Source organism: Coenobita brevimanus, chromosome 19 (assembly GCF_032717465.1).
Source record: "Coenobita brevimanus isolate Jiangsu-jjx chromosome 19, ASM3271746v2, whole genome shotgun sequence".
Lineage (NCBI taxonomy): Eukaryota > Metazoa > Arthropoda > Malacostraca > Decapoda > Coenobitidae > Coenobita > Coenobita brevimanus.
Genome location: NC_136972.1, coordinates 7,459,673 through 7,473,426, shown reverse-complemented (window position 1 = coordinate 7,473,426; position 13,754 = coordinate 7,459,673). Strand labels below are relative to the sequence as shown.

Sequence of the window (13,754 nt, the reverse complement as noted above, 5' to 3'; positions counted from 1 at the left end):
TTCCCTCCGACTCTGGTTCGATATCGGCGGATACTTTGCCTGTTAATAGTATACATTGTTGGATTGTGTCAACAGGCAGAAATGGTCGCAGAAAACAGATGAACTGCAGCACGGTCTGAAGTCTTGGTCTTATCTAAAGCAGCAGCAACTGGAAAAGTGGCAATTATTTTCCGCGCTCGTTGGCGTTTCAGAGGAGGAGCTGCAGTAGAAATGGATGAACCTGCTGTATCTGTATAATTGTTACCTGTTTCGTCATCACTGGTTGCGCTTTCCTCCAGTTGCACTATTTCCTCTCTTACTGCCTGATGACATTCTTCACGCTTTCTCCTCTCCTGTTCAGTCTGTTCTCTCTCTCTTTCTCTCTCTCTCTCTCTCTCTCTCTCTCTCTCTCTCTCTCTCTCTCTCTCTCTCTCTCTCTCTCTCCCTCTCCCTCTCTCTCTCTCTCTTCGTTCTTTCCGGTGGAGTTTGACATCAGTACCCAACATAGAGCCTCGCCTCCCTATCTCCCTCTGAGCCACAAGAAACTCCTTAACCTCACAATTTTTGATGAGCTCGAAAGCATTCACATGTGCTGTGTAAAAGGGATCTTTCATCAGTTCTTGGAAGTTCTTTCTCTTCTCCTCTCATTCTGTGTTCCAGCTCTTACTCATCTCAAACTTTCTTCATTCTTTATAGAGATTCGATTTGGCGGATACAGTTCCGTGGCTCAGATGCAGGTATGCGAGCTCTCTCCTGGAATCCCCCTAGTTCTTCAGAGAGAACACATGCTGAATCTCTCAATGTTTCGTGTCTTTGTTCGCATCAGGTAGAAAAGTCGTGCTAACACTTCTCCACAAGGAGGTAACTTACTTCCAAGTAGCCTTGCACTTGGTTGGCCAACAAGCCAGGCTGAGATGTGGGCATCATCCAGCCCTCTTGAGTTATAAGAAGAGGGTGGATGACTCCGTCGCTGATACCTGTTCAGGATGCAACTCAGCACCCCATACTATTAAGCACATTATGGAAGACTGCATTACACAGAAGCTCCTGTGCCAAAAACACAATATACACTCCTTGAGAGCTCTGTGGGAAAGCCTGGTCTCGGCCGTGGCCTTTCTAAGGGACTCGGGGGTGTTCGGCCAGACTGAATAGGGAACAACCACTACTACTACTACAACACAGATCTTGGTTTTGGTCTTGCATTTTATCACTGGCACTGACAATTTCACTTCAGTTATAGTAAATAAGTGATTAATAACAACTCAAAAGACAAATCCCTGAACAAAGAAACGGATATATATATATATATATATATATATATATATATATATATATATATATATATATATATATAGATAGATAGATAGATAGATAGATAGATAGATATATTACTCTCATACCATTGCTGGTGAGTAACTAGCTTTAACCTGGATACAGGAACTTCCCTGAGTTGTTTCAAACGCGAGAGGGAAAATCGTGACCCTCTGAAGGTCACAATACCTCCCTTTTTTTTTTTTTTAGTTTGACATAGACTAGATTGAGCGCACTGAGTAATCGTCTGTTTATTTATATATTTATTGTTATATTTTTTTGTGCCTGCCCTCCTCTCTTCCTATTTCTCCCATCTTTCCTGTCACTGTTATTGCTTTTCCTTCCTTTACAGGTGGCTTTACATTGAGTGACAAGCCAAATGGTTTCCTGTAAGCCAAGAAATCATTTACAACGCTGGGTGGTAACTATTTAACAAAACCATACGTGCTCCCTAGGTCAACTAGTGGGTTGGTGGAGGGTTAGTGCCCCGCCCCGTAAAACAAATAACTAAGTCACATGGCCACCCCTTACGGGATTATGGCGTCTGGCAATAAATAGATAAAGTTATTCTTATTTTCATTTTCGCATTTATTTGTGTTCTTATTCTTGCTAACACATATCGGCCAGGTAAAACCAAAATCTTTCACGCTGTCTTTCACTTCACCTTTCCGTCTCGCTCTTCGCTTTATGGTACGTTGGTTGAGGACAACCCCAGTAATGAACTCCAGTTATCAGTTGGTGATTTGATTCGCTGAGGGAGAGGTTAGGTGGCCGATAGTGTTCATACTGCTACCAATAACCCACCATGGTTAAAACAACTCTGCTACTTAATTCTAACTAATCCCAGATGCTTATCACTTAAAGCAAGTGAAATGAGTCTGAGTGTTAAGACTGTCATCATTAACATTTTTATAGCCAGTACACTTTAATATTGTACGCCACACACCACCACGCAGTTTTATTCATGTAAGAGTTAGCATTCGACCCAGAAAGTCTTATTACTATTACCTTATCTTCAGTCATACAGATAGCCATCAGACTTAGCTTTCTCTGCAACAAACAGCCTTGAAAGGACCATTAAGTCGGTTTCTCTTTGCTTCCCTTTGTACTTCTTTATACCATTAACCATCTCATAATCTGTAAAACTCTTCTGTTCTTCTCCAACTGAGGCCAGACAATTTAATCAAACCAAAGGTGATTATGGAAACGTGAGAGTATGAATATTCCATTACTGTATAACCTCCTGAATACTCTTACACTTCATCTTTCCGTTTCATTTTTCATCTGCCATTGCTGATTTCCTCTAACATCCCTATAAATATTCATTAAGCACTGAATCGCCTTTTTTCATTAATAACGAACTTCTTTTTTAATATGTTGTTTTTACCAAATTCTTCCATCTTTTAATAAGTTTGTTTAACGAATTCTTCAATCTTTTATCGTGTCCTTCTACTAAGATCTTCCATCTTCTTACTAATTTCTTTCATCTAATGCTGTGTTCTTTTTGCTAAATTCTTCTATTATTATGTTTTTTCATTAAGCTCTTCCATCAGTTCATGGGGTCCTTTTAATAAATTCTTCCATCTTTTAATGTGTCCTTTAACTATGATCCTTAGCATCACTAAATTTTTCTGGCTTTTATTTTTTAAAATAAACTTTTCAATCTTTTAATGTGCCGTTTTACTTTGATCTTCCTTCTTTTACTAAATTCTTCCAGCCTTCATTATGTTATTTAGCTTAATTCTTCTATATACATTAATTATATAACTTTCCGTGACCGTCTTCGTCTTCCATCTCTGGGATATTTTCGCAGCTCAAAAAACTCCATTATAAATTCAAATTACTTTTCCATCTTTCATATTCCTCTCTACTAATTCTTCTATAAACTTTTCCACCACAATAATCCTTCCATTTAATATTCCACCTCACCCTTCCATATACAGTACACTTCGACCATAACAACTTTTCATTTAATATTCCACCTTACATTTTCATACACTCTTCTACCATCGCTATCCATCATTTTATTATTCCACCTAACATTAAATATTCTACCTTACCCCCAATATACTCTTCCAACATATCTTTTCATTTTATATTCCACTTTACACTTCTATATGCTCTTCCACCATATCCTACAACTTAATATCCGTCTTACCCTTCCCTATACACTTCATCGCTTCATTCCATTTGCTATTCCACCTTATCCATTCATATTACACTCTTCCGCTTTGTCTTCTCATTGAAACACCCACTTTGTCTTTCACTGTATGTTTCGAGTTTCTTTATCCACCTTACTCTTCGTCTCGCGTCTTTGATTTCCTCCGCTCATGCCCATAAATATTCATCACTGAAACACCTCACAGATACTCGTCTGCATTGATCTTGACATGGCCAGTAATTATGCCACATAATGCCTACACTTTACTGGTGCTTGATGTGAGTTAAGCACAGGATAATATCCGCTAATAACCTTAATGCTACCCCACCCTCCCTTCTCCCCCTGCACCCTGACCTCCCAACCACCCCTTCTCCCCCTGCACCCTGACCTCCCAACCACCCCTTCTCCCCCTGCACCCCGACCTCCCAACCACCCCTTCTCCCCTGCAGACCTCCCAACCACCCCTCTATCGACTCCTCGACTTCTTTCTTGGACAGTCGGGGAAGAATTTAATTTGATATTCCACTGCGTCTACATCAGACTTGTTGCATCTAAGTTGATGTCCTCATTTTACAGTTAGTTGGCCTGATTTACCTACGCACAGTCAGGAACAAAAACTGGCCAACTGTCCTTCATTATGTGCTTCACACTGCATGTGTGTCCGCCTCATTTCTCCGTGAAGCATCATAACAAAGAAAACCATCCACGAGCAGGAAAAAAAAATGTCTCTCAACTTAGCCACAAATTCAACAGACGAAAATGACAAGCAACAGAAATGATATATTAAGTCGCAGTCCTTGCTCTCCCCTCTAATTGTGGGAATCGGGGGTGTAGTGGTTATAATGACCTGCCCGCAGTTACAAATGCACGAAGTCCACTTTTTCTTTTGTGTGTCGGTATTATAGGTTAAGATAAGGCCATGACAAAACATAAATTTTTTGCTTTGTTTTACCCATCCCTGTCCTAAACACAACACCCCTGTTTCCGACCCCTTCCCTACTGTACTGATATATATATATATATATATATATATATATATATATATATATATATATATATATATATATATACACACACACACTGACTGATTACCAGTGTGAAGAACCTGCAGCTTCTAGTATTCAGTATCGAATTCGCTCTATTTCCACAAAGACAAACAAAATTGTCTGGAGGCAGCAACAATAAAATTGAACACAACAGAACGTAGACAGAGATGACACATGTGTCAAAGTAATAAAAATACCTGTATTTTGACCATTCTTCAGAGTAAAACAAGAGCTAAACAAAATAACCAGACAGATGGATGACCAGTGTCACGGTCAAAGAAAAAAGCTCTTTTCTTCTTCAAAATCACACTGACAATATTTCCACAACATTAATGAAATGGTATATTTGGCAAATCAATGTGAGAGGATTTAGTATGACTGATTTAATAAGCTGATTTTTTTTAAAGGAAAGCTTGAAACCTGAATGAATTGTGATATGATTTGTTTAACGTTTCCATCGTTAGTTGCCTGATGTCTTATTTATGTGACCAAGTAATTGCAAGGATGTTATATTTTTTAAGAAATCTTCTTACATGTTGGCAATTTTATTCCAATTAGGAATTATTTCTCTTAAAGGAACGAATAAAAAGTCTCCAAAAGATGCTGTTTAGCTTGTGTGTGTGTGTGTGTGTGTGTGTGTGTGTGTGTGTGTGTGTGTGTGTGTGTGTGTTGCAAGGGTTAGATATAGCCTTCATTAACGGTGTCATTACAATAGGTCTCCACAAAGCTGAATAAAACTGTCAAGGAAGCAAGGATATACTACAAATATACATCCGCGATCTGTAGGCGTTAGCAAATACACACGATATGATTTTTTCCGACGAGGAGTGTATGTTTTCACACCTGTCTATTTGTTTCTCTGTTAGCAAGATTACTCAAAAACTAAATGAGAGATGTGGACCAAATTTGCTGGGTAGATAGGCCATGTCCCAGGGAACAATGTATTACAGATCCTGGATCCGGAAAACATTTTTTTTTTTTGTGAAACACTAACCAACGATAAGATAACTTAACCCATTAAAAAGGGTGCTTTGGAAATTACGTTGCCCTTGTCGGAGGGATTCGCTCCACTGAGTGCCTCTCAAGTTTCCATGGTACGTTTGTCGCCGTCTGGCCACTACTGTCGTTTTTCAGCTGGGAACAGACTTCCCGTAGTGAAAGAGATAAAGGCCTCCCTTATGACTTTGTTAATTTATTCCAGTTACCACCAGACTTTATTCATCCAGCCATCAATCATCCAAACCTGTTCTGCCTCTGGAATTACCAGAAGTACCCTGTAGAGTTAAACAAGGTGATATCGTAGTCAAGGGTTTCCTGAAGCTGAGGGGCCACCTGTCCTGTCTCATCAACTTTTCACTGTTTCATTATTCTGAGCTTCACCTGGTCGCAAAAAATACAGGTGTGATGTCATTGCCTGGTTAAATTAAGTGTCAGGCGTGGTATTACTGTTCCACCTGTGATCTTCACCTGTGACCTGTAACTGTAATAGCACTTGTAACTCACCTGTTCTGCACACCCTTTCCACACACCTGTTCTACAGATCTGTTCCACACACCTGTTCTATTCCTATCATCTGTTATACATATGTGTAATCTCACCTGTAACTTCAGACCTGTCGCCCACATGTAAAATTGCAGGATTAGATAAGTTAATCAGAGAAATTCTTAAGCAACTAAATAGATAAAAAATGATGTTCATCATTATCATCAATATCATCATCATCATCACCTTCACCATCATCATCGTCACATCATCACAAAAGTAGGACAACTCTCGCACTTCCCCTCCTCCCCATCATCATTATTACCACCATACTGCCAGTCACAAAAGCGCTTATTAGAATCCAGAAACAAAAAGAAATGAATACAGTGTACAGTTTTCACCATCACCATCGTCCTCCTGTTCTTCCTGCTCCTCCTCCTTATCATCATCATCATCATCATCATCACCTGTACCTTGTTCCAGAAAGATGAAGAACAATATACAAAAGTAAGAGAACTATCATAAGAATGCCCTGGGGAGTGAAAATGTAGAAATCCGAATAACAGCATGTAACTCATTATGTGCGCACGGCAAGAATTATATGAGTTCTGACTCCAACAGAGAGAGAGAGAGAGAGAGAGAGAGAGAGAGAGAGAGAGAGAGAGCGTGTGCATTTGCGTGTATTTGTGTGTGTGTGTGTGTGTGTGTGTGTGTGTGTGTGTGTGTGTGTGTGTGTGTGTGTGTGTGTGTGTGTTTTAAGGGCAATGGATCGGAGGAGAGGATTGACTGATTGGTTGGCTGAAACATAACTTGCGCAACGGCCAGGGTCATATGCCGCCGGACACAAACTGTAATTAAACTAAACATTGGCTACAACAAAACACTAAAAAGGAAGGAAAGCACACAAGAAAAAAAATGGGGAAAATCGATTGAAAAGAATTAAAAAACGGTCTTGGAAAGCAGCCCGGCCTCCTTCACGAACAAGAGGGTTCCCCCTTCAATAAAACAGGCATCCTCACCAAGCACAGACGAAAGACAATATGCGCCATCTTCAGCCCGGTGGCCAAAGAGGTGTCGGCGGCGTAAATGCCCAAAGATTCGGGCACTCCACGGAAGAAGAGAGGAAATCCATCAGAAGCTATGTTCGTTAAAATAGGAACCAACAGCCATATACCGTAGTTCATTGACAAAAAGCAAAGTTATAAGTTAAAAGGAAGGCACATTACATAACGAGAAGATAACTTTGAAATTGTGAAAGACTTGAAAACAGATTACAGTGAAGTAATAGTTCCACGTATATATATATATATATATATATATATATATATATATATATATATATATATATATATATATAACAGTGGTGGGCACAGCTAACCGAAGACTTCGCTTCGATGGCCGATAGTCCACTAACTCAAAAGTCAACTCCGATTGAGCTAAACCGATAGACTGCCGCAAAATTTAGCGGAAGCTAACGATTTTCGATAAATAGCTAACTTTCACTATTGGGATTTCAATTCGGTTTGTTTATTTGGCTCTAAAACCCTTAAAGAAAAACTCCTAGGTAGTTGAAGTTTTAATATCTTGTAGCCTAGACATAGAACTTTAGAAAAAGGTAAATCATGCCAGGATAAGATCTTTCAGATGATGATCAAAGCTTTTATATTTTATAGTGCAACAAAGACCCAAACAAGTCATACTCATCAAGGCTTGTAAGATCTTTATTAAGCATGAGTTACAACTTTGATCATGACCTCCCAGTGCTGATGAAAACTGAAAACCTTCCCCAAAAAATAATTATTAATAAGAATTTATTCAAATTTACACAATTCATGGATTCAAGAAAGTAAGATCAAGGCATTTATAATATAAATTGCAAAGAACCAAACAATTCAGGCTCATCAGTGCCTGTAGTTATTGTTATTAATCCAGCCATTCACTCTGTCTTCTCTTTCTGCTCCTTCATGGACTTCTCCATTGCCTCCACTTGATGCTGGTTTCCTTTCATAAATATCAGCCTCTCAAAGTTGGCATCTGACAGGCTGGCTCTCTTGGCCCTCAAGATATCTTTGCCTATGGAGAAAAGGCGTTCAACTGCAGCTCTAGATGGGATAGGTGTGTTGTACTTCACGAACAGGTCGATCAACACTTGCTTATCCAAGAAGGCTGCGTCAGTCAGGACGACATCCATTGAGCGGGAGCTGCGGGATTTCAGCCATCTTTTCACTAAGTTCTGTGACCTGGATTTCAGGGACTTGTGGCTCTCTCTTTTTTCGGGTGGCTACTAGACTTTCTTTAAGAAATTATCATCATCTCCATCGCTGGTACTGCTGCTACCGGACTCTCCATCCTCCCCGACTCTCAGGGCTTCCTCCACGGCAATCTCCATAGCCCTGGTTACCTTGCTGATTTGGGTGTGATCATATTTCTTCAGATAGAACAGACGAAACTTGGGGTGGAAAGCAGATGCCAGCTGGCACTGCTGGTCATCTAGGGTAGGCCCAAACCTTTTTGTGAAGCCTAAAATCATCGCATCTACCAAAGGATTGCAGTACTGGAGGCCATTGGACTTAACCTCATTCAGCATCATCAAAATGGTTGCTATAGTTGGGAGAAGGCTCCCGAGATAGGCCTGTTTCTCCCCCTGGATCGTATCCAAAGCCCTGGCAACAATGGACATCACGTGCACATCTTCCTTTAGGAAGGCAACCTCAGAATCAGTGAAAGTCGACAGCTTTAGCTGCGTCATCACCCTGTGAACAGCTGGTCTCTTCTTCAGCAACAGTCCATTGAGGACAACAATCGAGTCATAGATGGAATTCCATCTGGTACTGTTGGGGACCACCAGTCTCCTCCCTAACTCTTCCAGAATGGTGTCTGCCGACAGTGTGGTGCGGCTCTGCTGGTTCCATAGTGCCTGTGCCTTTGAAATGGCTTTTCTGTAGGCCGTCTTGAAATGAATGTTGAGAAGTGCCTTATCAGCATCCACGGTGGCTATCAAATTTAAGGTGTGGGCTGCTCACCTCATATGCGTTGACAGGATGTGGGCACTCGACTCTGCCTTGTCAAGCTTCTCATCAAAGGCAGGCTGAATAGAGATGCTCTTTATTTGAACCTCTTCATCCACAGCCCCGGCATTGGGATCTTCATCCTCCATGCGCTCCATGTCTATATCAATGGCAGGCTCAAGAATGTCTGGCAAAGAGTTCAGCTTCTGTGCCAAACTGTACAAATGCCTTGACTAAGTTGCTGCCATTGTCTGTTGTGGTCCTGGTCACCTTGATCTGCAGGTGAAACTTGTAGTGGATGTCCACCATGGCCCCAGCGAGAACATCAAAGGTGTGATGCCCTCTGAGCCGAAAGCAGGCCAGAACTGCATACTGTCTCATGCGGGTTTTGGGGTCCAGCCAGTGCACCGTCATTCCCAGATAGGATTTGTTGTGAGCCGACCAACAGTCGCGGTAGTTGCCACCCAGGGGAAATCCCGCAGCAGCCTGTAATTGAAAATTATAAAATGTAAAGAGTAAGAAGATACGTTATAAAAATAAAAATAAATGACTGAGTAATAGCTACTGATGCTGAAATACTGTATTATATATTAAAGACTGTCTGTAAAACTAACTTTTTTCATGAAAAAAATTAGTCCTTAATAACTTAAGTAAATTTTGTGTTAATAAACATTACAAAGTCTGTCTGTGTCTCTCTCTCTCTCTCTCTCTCTCTCTCTCTCTCTCTCTCTATATATATATATATATATATATATATATATATATATATATATATATATATATATACACACACTACATTTAAAATATGTGCAATAGTGACAAACAGGGCATAGTGTCTGCTCACTTGTAATTAACTGATGGGATGTGACTTGAAATTTAAAGAAAATATATACACATATCATCAAAAAAAAAAAAAAATGGAATTACCTATACGTTAAATAATATTCATACCTGATAAGATATTCCTCCAGCTGCTTATGCCTGTCCGAGATCCTCCTGACCAGGGTGCGACGGGACATTGATATCTTACTGGGGTTCAGTGTCTTGATCAGGGTGACAAAGGTGAGGGACTCCACTACATGCAGCGGCAACATGTTGCAGATGAATGCATCCACAAGCTTGGTGTCAACCACAGATTGAAGGCCAGCAGTGCCAGCAGCTACTTGGCCAAATGCCTCGTAAATTGAGGACTGGCACATTCTCTTTGTAGTTGGAGAAATGTTACTGCCACTGCTACTTTCCAAGGGTTTCCTGCGTTTCCCTCGGGAAGAGCCTGCCTTGATCCTGTCCTCAAGCTGGCAATAATGAGGCTGGTGGCTCCTCTTAATATGGGACTTCAAGTTGTGGAGGCTCGTCACATGTCCCTTGATGATGGTGGTTTTGGGCTGGCACAAAACACACCTGTAAAGAGTTTTGTAAGTTTTTCTGAGATTATATATTTTCATATAATATACTGAATGTCCAGTCCATCAGAATTCAATAAATACCTTCTAAATAAGAAATATAAAGAAAACAATGCATACAATTCAGGGTCCCAAACCATGAGGCTGAAGAAACCTGTCTGAAAATGTAGGCCAGTGGTTCTTAACCTGGGGGGCATGCCCCCCTAGTTAGGTGTCAGTAATTTCAAGGGGGGGCGCGAGCCCTTGGGAAAAAGCAGGAATTTTTCTAATTATATTTGTTATTCTCTTAACCACGGAATTCATGCTTAATAAAGAGACTAATATTTTTTTCATTTTTCTTTAAAATCTTGGAGGGAATTGTATTAATTGATGCAAGGGGGGCGTGCAGCGAAGGACCAATTCTTAGAGGGGGCATGGTACTAAAAAGGTTAAGAACCACTGATGTAGGCTATCCCTAAATTTCTAGTTCACAACAGTTAAGGTAATGGGGTAATTAATGGAAAGTAATTTAGGAGACATATATATTTTTGTACACTGACAAGTTAATAAATGAATATGTTTTCTCTTCATCCTAAATCCCAAACGAAAGTTTTAAATTTAATATGGCACCCTGTAGGCTGTTAAAGATGTCTACATAAATGTGTATTTTGGGCGGTACATACCTGAAACTCAAGCTGCCGGTGCTCTTCTCGTTCTCACCTTCTGGCAGATATAGAAAATATTGACTTAGGTGGGGCCATGGATGAGAGTCGAGATGGCATGGCTGGCCGGCCTGGCCCTCAGCCTGAGTCAGTTTCCTCCGTCCTAAAAATAGATGTTGGAGACTCCTTAGCAGACCCAGGATCATCAGGGTCAAGCACAGTTATGTCCTCACTTAAGTCTCTTTCCATAGCAAAATCTGGTAGTCGCTGTAGATGACACTGACACAGGAGTGACGGACTGACTTCTGGTTGCAACTTGAATACACGTGTTTAGTCAACACAGGGTAAACACTGTTTACCTTCACACTAATCCGCGCGCAAACTAAGCAGGGACTGTAATTATAAATCTGTGCCGCTGTGCGGGATTATTAGTATTAATTTATTATTATTATTATTATTATTATTATTATTATTATTATTATTTTAAGTTTCTACTATTCATCACAAACAAACCAAAGTGAGCATGGCTTGTATTGGATATAGACTCGTCAGTATCGTTAGCGGACTCGAAGTTAGCTGATTAGCTGAAGCTAATTAGCGGAAATAAATTTAGCTGAAGTATATCTAACGGAAGCTAATTAGTTCGATAATGATTTTTGAAGTTAGCGAAAACGATAACCAGTTAACAACAAAGTTAGCTTCGTTATTAACTGTTTAGCTTATTATCGGAACCCTGCCCACCACTATATATATATATATATATCATCGTCATCATCATCGGACCTCCTTTCCCACCCTAGGGCAGAGTGAGGAGTAGCAATGTCCAGACAGCCCAAATTTGCCCAAACCAATGGCCCACTCTTCCATTCACTATCATTCAAGCCCCCAGAATCCTGGGTCTATCTGATACGGCAGAAACGTTCACCACGTTTTGCAGCTTCACATAAACGTATCAGATAGAGTCAATCCGGACGCTGCCACATTAAAAAGGGGTGCCAAATCCCTGATTAAGCACTTCTCACAACATTCATCCAGCCAACTCGATCTCTTGTCAGTTCCATAGCCTCTCCGACTTCCAAACTTCTCTTCCTCACACACTCATCCACCATATCTTTCCACCTTCTCGTGGCCTACCTCCCTCCTTCATATTCGCTCAGATATGCCTTTTTTACCACTCTATTGTTATCCATTCTATCCACATGACCATACCGTCTCAGTACACGCTCTTCGATTCTGGTGTCCACCGACTTTCTCACTCCACTTCTTGCACGAATCACATTACTTCGTATCCTATCCACCCTCTATACTCCACATACATTCCTCAGCAGTCCCATCTCCACTGCTCTATTTCTTGACTTTTCATATTCATGCCACACCATACTTTCACATCCAAATGTTAAAGATGGCACTAACACTCTTTCATGTAAGCCTCGTGCAGCTGCAACAATCAAGCCTCTGTTTCTTATCAAGGCCTTCATTGCACCAGCTGCTTTTCTTCCTTGTGTCACTCTAATTTCAACTGCTTTTGCACATTTCTCTCACTTTTCTATCACTGTACCCAGGTATTTGAACTCTCTCACTAATTCCAGTCTCTCTCCATTCACTTGAATATCGCACTGGGAGTCACCTTCTCTCTCAATAGCCATCGTTTTACTCTTTTCTACATTTACTCTCAAGGCACGACGCTCACACACCTCAGCAAAACTCTGCACTAACCTACCAAGTTCTTGTCCGGTATTTACAAGCAGTACCGCATCATCAGCATACAACAAATTTGAGATATTCCATCCATCGCCATTCATTACCAACGCTATCCTTCTCTCCATCACGCGTGTTTTTACGTCTCTCATCACCCCATCCATATATATATATTGAATAACCGGGACATCATACAATCTTCTCGCACGCCCACACCGATCGTGAACCATTCACTTAGATGCCCTTACACATGCTTCAGTACCATCATAAAAACTCTTGACGGCACATAGCAGCATACCATCTACACCGTACATGCGCAAAACATTCCAGTCTTTTTCTGTCCACTCTCTAGTATGCTTTTACCAGATCGATGAATGCAATAAACACCTTATGGTCCTCCTCACAAGCCTTCTCTGCTATCTGTTTCACCGCAAATATTTGATCCACACATCCTCTGCCACTCCTAAAGCCACCCAGTTCATCAGTCACTAGGACTTCTGATATCTCTCTTACTTTATTATAATTCTTCCATATACCTTCTCTACCACACCCAATAAACCTATGCCACGATAATTCTTGAACTCACTTCGCTCATCTTTTTTTCTGTGCTGAGGTACAATCACAGATGTGTGGATGAAAAGGTTGCAGAGACTGAAATCTTAATAAACAAAAATGATGGACAGAGTCAAAGAATAGCATATGAATCGATCAGAGAACTGAGTGGTAATGCAGGTAAACGCAAGGAAATACCAGTTAGAGACAGGGAAGGAAATTTATTGACCAAAGATGGAGATATTAAAAACAGATGGAAAGAGCATTTTGAGACAGTTCTTAATAGACCAATACCACCAGAAGAGGATATACCGTCTGCTCAGGAAGATTTAAATATAGAAACAGGAGAGTTGAGGCTTGCAGAAGTGGAGAAAGCAGTAAAACAGTTAAAGAATAATAAGGCACCAGGGGAGGATGGTTTATTTCCGGAAATGTTTAAAGTGGAGGGGGATAGATTAATAATGATCTTGACC

At 40.6% G+C, this 13,754-nt stretch overlaps 1 pseudogene; it reads right to left on the bottom strand.

The window, feature by feature from the left end:
- Positions 1–7,915: 7,915 nt before the first annotated feature.
- On the bottom strand, positions 7,916–11,151 carry LOC145391619 (uncharacterized; annotated as a pseudogene).
- Between the last annotated feature and the right edge of the window lie 2,603 nt (positions 11,152–13,754).